The following is an 8,789-nucleotide window of genomic DNA, read 5'->3' as shown; positions in this document are numbered from 1 at the left end:
GCACTGACTCCAGCCTCAGTCCACTCCTTGTGAAAGTCCCCAACACTTTTGAATGGCCTTTTCCTGACAATCCTCTCCAGGCTGCGGTCATCCCTGCTGCTTGTGCACCTTTTTCTTCCACACTTTTCCCTTCCACATAACTTTCCATTAATGTGCTTTGATACAGCACCTTGGGAACATCCAACGTCTTTTGCAATTACCTTTTGAGGCTTTCCCTCCTTATGGAGAGTGTCAATGATGGTTTTTTGCACAACTGTCAGGTCAGCAGTCTTTCCCATGATTGTGATTCCTACTGAACCAAACTGAGAGACCATTTAAAGGCTCAGGAACCCTTTGCAGGTGTTATGGCTTAATTAGCTGATTAGAGTGGGACACTTTGAGCCTAGAATTTTGCACCTTTTCATAATATTCTAATTTTCTGAGATTGTGGTTTTGGGTTTTCATGAGCTGTAAGCCATAATCATTACAATTATGACACATCACGGCTTGAACTATCTTGCTTTGCATGAAATGAGTCTTATCTCATATATTAGTTTCACCTTTTAAGCTGCATTACTGAAATAAATGAACTTTTGCATGATATTCTAATTTTTTGAGTTTCACCTGTAATTTATATTGCTTCCCATTATGATTATAGTAATCTGGCTATCCCCAATTACTTACCTACAACAGTAAACAATCAATAGATTGGCTGAAGTAGCCATTTTGTAAGAAAAGCACTACTAATTAACAGTAATGGAGAAAGGCAAGCATAGACTATGATAAATCATCTTACAATATGTCAGTTAATGAAATGTCCCTCAGTATGGTGTGTATCATCTGAGCTGCATCGGGGGTGAGATGGGGGTGGCTATAACCCCAACCCTATTCCTCAAATCAGGTGTAACATTTTCTTATACTGCTGTTTTCTAGTTCTGAATGTTATTGCATTTTGACTAAATATCATTAATTCAGTGATGCTCAGTAGGGTGGAGATTGGAGTGGCCCTGGGAGTAATGAGTGAAGAATGTCAGTTTATACTAGTTTCAGTAGGGTCACCCAAAGCATGAAAGTGATCCCAGCTGTCCAGCTAAAGGAAGCTATATTGGACAGCAGTTGATAACTTCACTGTCAGAGGCATTATTTCATACTGTATAGAAAAGGCCATGGTATTCAACCAAGATGCACATGGATACACAAGATATAGTAAATTGATAATATAGTTACTTGCTATTGAAATAGACCTGAGGAAACTTCAGAGTACCAATGGTGTTTATGATATAGCTAGTTGAGTCTTTGGAATTTTCTGGTCTGTCTAGGTGGACACAGGAGATATTTGATTTGTTGTTGGAAGAAATACTAACCAACTCCCTGAGAAGAATCTCAGAGCAATAGAACGACATTGTGGGAAATGAAAGTTCCCTGCCATGTTTGAACTGGAGGGATAGCCACTGAGATACTCATCTCACTGTGTCTTGTTCATGAGTAGCTGGAAGAAGCTTAAATTTGTGCTCTTCAACCAGCTAGTCTGGGGATATGTGTCCCATGCAAAAGATGGGATGATTATTTTTGCTGTCATGTAATGAGTGGTACCATCAGTAGAAGCAGAGATCGGATTGGGCAGCATGTTGATTTGGCTTGGGATATGGTTGCAAAGATTTCAGAGGAGTAAAATCAGCTTTATTTTGTTCTTAGACGGTACCTAAATGAAGAAAGCTAGGGTAGCTCTTATACAAAAAAACTTGTTCTTTTAAAATGCTGCTTATTATTCTAGTCTAAAATTTCCTCATACAGAGCAATTTTACGAGGCAGTGTTTTCTTCTCAAAATCTTAAATTTCACATTTTCTATAGATAACAAAACTCTGCAGGAAACAACAAGGAAAGGAAACAAATGATGTATTTTGTGCAACATGTGCCTTTGAAGCTCAGCTGGTGAAGTTCATGATTGAAATGGGCATTAAACGGTGTCAAAGAAAAGACAAAGGGCAAAAGAATTTAAAACCTTCTGAAACAGTGAGAAATTCTTGGTCAAATCCACCAGAGCAGCTTCAAACATATTCAATTGCAGGTTTTGCTATTGTTTTGTTGTTACAGATAAGTAATGTATGCCAATAGAAGTGGCTTATATGCATGAATAATACATGAATGAATGATTTCCCTGAAATAAACATAGCTCCTTGTTTAACCTGCAAATGATGGGTGAAATTATTCAACTCCATTGGGTGAGGTATCATCAGTATGCCTATGATATCAGTTATGTATCTCTACACCTGGCAAATTAAGCAATGCCATTGATGTCTTATCCTGACATCTGGAGGCTATGGGGGGTCTCGATGAGGAACCGCATACTTCAGCTGAACCCTGGCAAGACTGAATGACTTAGGATTTTGGAGCCGTATGAATCTTTAGTACTGGATGGGTTGCACAATCCCAGACAGATTTGGTGTACAACGTGGGACTCTTGCTCAGTGGCAAGTGTGGCTAGGAGGGCCTTTGCACAGCTTCATATTGTGCGCCCCTTCCTGGGCCCCAAGGCTGTCACCCATCCCTGGTCACTTCCAGAATGGATTACTCTAATGTTCTCTGGGACTGCCCTTGGAGAGTATCTAGAAGCCTCACCTGGTCAAGAAAGTGGCAATGCAGTTGTGTATACCTGTAGGATGACACATGTTGAACCTCTGCTTTGCAAGCTGCATTGGTTGCCAGTTTGCTTTTAGATGTAATGAAGATTCTAGTTTTGATTTTTTAAAGTTCTACATGGCATGGGCCAGGTTATATGAGGGACTGTCTTTTCCCAATTACATTTACCCATCCCAAATGGGCCAGCACAGAAGTGAGACCCATCCATCTGCTAAGGACCTCCCTTTAGCTGTAGCTCCCACCCTCTGGAATATCATTTCCCCTGCTATGAGATGAGGTCTACTGCCTCTGTCGTTCTGGAAAGCCTTGAAAATGTGGTTCTTTTATTAATCCTAGGGATACCATGGCAATTTTCAACGTTCTCATATGAGGTTGTCCTGTTTTCCTAGAGTTCTTTTATTTTTTTATATTTTATGCCTTATTTTTTGATATTTATGTCTGAAGCTTTTATACTGTGATATGGTTTTAATTATTATTCTGTTTGTAAGCTGCCCAGAGCCATTTTTTTATGAAATGGGAGGATATATAAATTTGCTAAATGAAATAAATAAATAAATCCAGTGCCTACTAATTCTGCCTTTACTTTGCAATATTTGCCATTTTTCACTAACTTGCTTTCTGTAAAATCAGAGCTTAGATTGTATTGAAAGTTCTGGCACTTACCTTCTTTTTTTTAATATCCTTAATAGCATTTCAACTGCATTAAGTAATGCCATTGCAAAGTAGCTAGGTTGCATACATTCAGCCGCCATCTAATGACTTTCAAAGATAGATTGTTTTAAAATGGGTCTGCAACAGTACTAGGTTAAAACATGTAGTCCTTGAAGACATGACTAATGTCTATTATCAATCAGGAAATTAAAAAGGAATAGAAAATGAAATTCAGTGATCCAGGAACCTGTAAAGAATTGATGAGGGGGTGGGAGTACAACTGTTTAAAATGTGGTGGTGTGCTGGTGTTTGTATATGCTGCACAGTCTTCAAACAAGGAAGAACTCTGGAACCAACTGCTGACATATAACACTATAACAACATTCAAGGTTTCAATTTTCACGTTTCAATTCTCCCACCTTTCTTATTATGCTAATGTTTTTTTTTTAAAAATCCTTAAGATGGTAAATTCAGGTCCACACTCAAATCCTCCATAGTTGCACTGTAAAGTTATGAAGTGTAAATAAATGTGTAGGGCGGGATGCTTCCTATGCTAAAGTTATTGAAAGAAAGTCTTAGTGTTGCATTCATTTTCACCCTTGAGTCCATATGTTGGCTGAAGGAATCAGGCCTTCAGAATTATTAATATGAACTCTAATTATTTCCTTAAGTAACTGGGGAAATCAGAAAAACAATATACCATAAAAGACTTTTGTGGGAAGCTTATGCTGTGGGAAGTAATGCCATCTAGTGTTCTTCCTCAATAACACCTCCAGTGTTGAGCATCCAGTGTTTGAGCATTGGAGGCTCTCCAAAGGGAAACATTGGACCAGCATTGGGGAAAAACTCATGACGCATCAGCTTGGCTCGCCATCTCACAGCGATTCCTTTGCAAATGTGGCATTCATTTTCCTTCCAAATTATGAACAGAATAAATTAATTTCTTCCTAACCATCCCTTCCACCCGCATGCACATCTTAAAATTGGTTTTCATGAATTAAGGTGCACCTGGCATGGACTAAAATTTCCCCCTGTTCATAGATGGTAAATGGTGTGATTACACACTCCATAGCAATTGTTAGGAAAGAGACAGATTGGTTTTCCTCAGTGTTTCCCAGTGGTACCTCTAGCACAAATCCAGATCCAGAAATCAAGGCTGATACACTACCTTGGGAATTTCCACTAAATGACAAAAATAATAACAGATTGTCCATAGATGTACAATCCAAAAGAATTTCATATCTAGATGAATGTTTTTTCATAGAGTGTTTAGAAAGATTAAATATCACTGATTTTGCTAGAATTTTAATTACTTATAAAGAACTTTGAAACATGTACTGAGGGCTTCATATCATATTAGAACTTCAGGTTGCTTCACCCTTGAATTAGAGATTCTGCTGCTTAAACATTAATGTTGACCAATCAAGTTCCATAATTTTAATTCACTCTTTTATCCAAAAACTTCCAGAAAGAAAAGTAACTACATTATTTCCATACAAAATGTAAACTTAGAACTGTAGCTTAGAGATGTGGGAAATTCCAAACCAAAGAATGATGCTTCTCTAATGGACATACTGATCTGTATGCTATGTGCCAGAGGATACAGTATCATATTTCAATTTCAAATATGTATAAATTGCAGAATTTTCATATGAATTTTAGTTGCAATTGTTCAATTTTTCTTTTTACAGCCAAAGAGAAAAACCTGCAACTGATTTTCATGTATACCTTTATAATCCATGTATCTCATTCTTAGGTATTCATATTCAAATACAAAGTTTATTTAAAGTACATTTCACATAGAGAGCATGACATTTTAATTATCAATTTTAATATCTCATCCAACTAATTTAAACAATACCACCAATTCTGGCAAGATGTTGTGCTAATACTCATATTGAAAAAGTATGCAAATCACAGTATAATCCAGATTCTTTTTCTAAAATTGGACAATATTGGACAATATTAAGTTACTCATTTAATTAATTCTGCATCTGTATTGCACTTCATTGGAAATTAAAAAAAAACATTTCTACTAGATCAGTATAAATTTCCTGATTCTAATATTATTTTGTTCTGCTAAACATTACAAAGAAAAAAAAGTACAGTTTTCTTGTTTAAAAAAACAAAAAAAAAACCTTCTGATACTTAATTTGTTTTAAATATGTATATTCCAGGAATAAAAGAATGTTTTTTTAAAATCCTAGAAACAAAATACGCAAGAAAAGATTGTTGTGCTCTAGGTTATATTATTTTAAGCATGCCACATGCGAATACCAGTTTTTCTAAGCAGACTGAAGTCACATGACATATATTCAAGTGGTATCAATGAACACATCTCCTGGACCGTTGCAGAAAACTCTCTAAAAAAAACCCCCAGCCCTTAAACAGATGACTGCATCATTAATCTCCTTCCTGTAGTTTCTTTAGTTGTGAACTATATAATTACTAGCAATTAACTAAAGTTCACCTTTCAAAAATAATTATTGCCATTATTTTGCTAAGGATCCAAGGTCAGTAATTGCAGCCTACGCTTCTTGATGAAGAAATCAACCCCGTTCTTAACAAAATGGGGCCCAATTGCTTAGTAGGTATGATATAATCAGATGGTTGTAAAATTGATATCTGCACTAGCAGAAATCTCTGAGATCAAAGTACAGGTAGGTGGCAGAGTCTTTAGGCTGCAAAATTTCCCTTCCTTTCCTCATCACACACAGACTACTTCTTGCCACACCACTCCTGCTTAAAGGCAAGTGATCTTTGATATTTTTCATATATGCCACTCATATCAGAGTATGACATGGACTGGAAAGTGCAAACTTTCTGGAGGTAGCCTAAACAGGCAGTGCAAAATCCAGAGCTGTATGAGGAGACATAGACGTCTTTAAAAAGAGCAACCAAGCCAGGGGTTGCTGGGGGTTTGCAGGGGTTTGGGAGAACCTCTAGCTAAGATTCGGTGCAGTTCAGAGTACCTTCAAATCCCGCTCCTGGCTGACTCCACCCAATCCGCCCCTTCCCTCCCAGGAGTCCCCATGAAGCCCATTTTGGATGCAGGTAAGTGCAAGGTGCATGTGGAAGCTTGGGGAGGGTGAAAAATGGGCCTACTGAAAGTTCGGGAAGGCTGAAAATGGACCCATTTCCAACCTCATATCCTGGGGAGGTCATTTTCACCCTTCTGGAGGCTCAAGGAAATTCTCTGGAGCCCAGGGAGGGCAAAAAGCCCCCCCCCCCATGATGCAGGAGGCCAAACAGGTCATGTGCACCATGGCCACGCCCACCCAGCAACCAGGCAGAGAACCCCCTTGCTAAATTTTCTGAAGCCCACCCCTGAACCAAGCTTATAAACAATTTTATCTTGGAGACAGTTTCTCTCAATTCAGGAGTTCCTTTCTACATTTGTTAGAAGAACCACCAGCAGAACAGAATATTTAGAGAACACAACTAATACTTAAACAGGAACTTAGCTAAGAGTCTCATCTTAATCTGACATGAATAATATACCCAGTTAGCTGATTTTCCTGTGAGTATGATTTGCGTGGAAAATTAAGACAATGCTATGCTAGTCAGTTTTTTTGTTTTATCTTGAGGAATTCAAGATAAACTACCAGCTGCAAATATAACTGCTTAGGGGTCTTTGTAAAGTAGCTGTTCAAATAAAACATTTATTTTTTTTCCTTTCCATTCCAAGTTGAGAATCATCTGCCACTAAGTAAACTTCTGCTATATGGCACCTTTCAATGGTTTATAATGATAATAATAATAGATTATATTCTGCCTAATGCACCTGGGTATTAGCTATGCTATAAGTGGTCCACTAACTGTGTACACTATACTATTTTGGATATATACAAAGGCCAAAATTTATCCTGAATAGCAACTTCACTGAGTACAGAACTAGATCTAGTAATACCGGTACAAAGGTCTCCAATGTGATTTTACACATGGGAGAAAGTACATTAAATAGTAAATACCATTAATCTATGTTTTATCAGGCATGCTGAAATTCCAATGGAAACATTCAGAGAAACAATTTTCAGAATTTGTGCCAAATGAACAATTAAAACGTTTCAATCAACTTTGCATCAAGACTTTGGTTCAACTTAGTATTAGACTTTCTAGGTGACCTTTTAAAAGGTCACTATTTTATGATCTGTTTTCTCATGTCTCTATAATGAGAAACAATAGCACCCAACTGCACAGCATTGTTGTACTATAGGTACAGTATATAGCAAAGCATACTGAGTAGCTAACAGAAATCAGGTAGGAAATTGATTAAAAATGCTATAAATACCTGTATATGTTTTCCCATGTTTTTAAAAAACTGCTGTATAGCACCTCCTTTGGGAATAAAAAATAAAATAAAGCAGCACATTCTGAAAATAGTATTTAGCCGTCTGGTATTTTTATGTATTTAACCGACTATCTCAGGAATTTGAGAATCATCAAATATGAGAACATGATCTTATATAATGTGTACTATTCATTTCTGGGAAAACATAATAGATTAGACCACAGAAATGAACTGATGAAAAGTATACATTCAAGATCTTGAGGTTTTGCAGAATTTGGCCAATGTCACCAGTTACGCATTAGTGCACAATGACGGACAGCCATTATAAATTCATAAGATATTCCTGTCCATTGCTGGATGCAAAGCTGATTAAAATGTTAACCAAAAAAGCATTTTCTTAAACTAGGAGAATTAACATGGTTTTTTTTTTTGGCTTTATATGTGCAGGGCATGCTCATAAATGCCATCTTCATGGCGCATCACACACAGGGAGGTAGTATTGTCCTGACAGGAGTGTGCCTTGCTCAACATTTAGATAGGCTTCAAGGCTTGACTTACAAGATCACGTATAGGAGATATTCCCATTGCTTATTCTATGGCTTAGTGCCATGCTTTCTAAACAGTGCGCCGTGGCATCCCAGAGCATTGCAGTGAATTCACAGGGCACCACGGGGCATTTTGCTACCCAATTAATAACTTGATGTTTTATTATTTAAGAAACAACAACATGGGATTATTTACTACTTAAAAACTGACCCGGGTGCCATAGTACCGGTTAGTCTTCAACTTACAACCACAATTGAGCCCAAAATTTAGGCTGCTAAGTGAGACATTTGTTAGGTGAATTTAGCCCCATTGTATGACCTTTCTTGTCACAGTTGTTAAGCGAATCACTGCAGTTGTTAAATGAATAACACAGCAGTTAATTGAATCTGGCTTCCCCATTGACTTTGCTGGTCAGAAGGTTGCAAAAGGGGATCACGTGACCCCGGGACACTTCAACCGTCATAAATATGAATCAGTTGCCAAGCATCCAAATTTTGAGCATGTGACCTGGGGATGGTCGTAAGTATGAAAAACTTAAGTCCCTTTTTTCAACGTTGTTGCAACTTTGGTCACTAAATCACAATTGAGCCCCAAATTTCCATAGCTAAGCAATAACAGTTGTTAAAAGAGTTTTGCCCCATTTTACAACTTGTCTTGCCACAGTTAAGTGAATCCCTATAG

Source organism: Thamnophis elegans, chromosome 2 (genome assembly GCF_009769535.1).
Source record: "Thamnophis elegans isolate rThaEle1 chromosome 2, rThaEle1.pri, whole genome shotgun sequence".
NCBI lineage: Eukaryota > Metazoa > Chordata > Lepidosauria > Squamata > Colubridae > Thamnophis > Thamnophis elegans.
Note: the sequence above shows the minus strand (reverse complement) of the source record.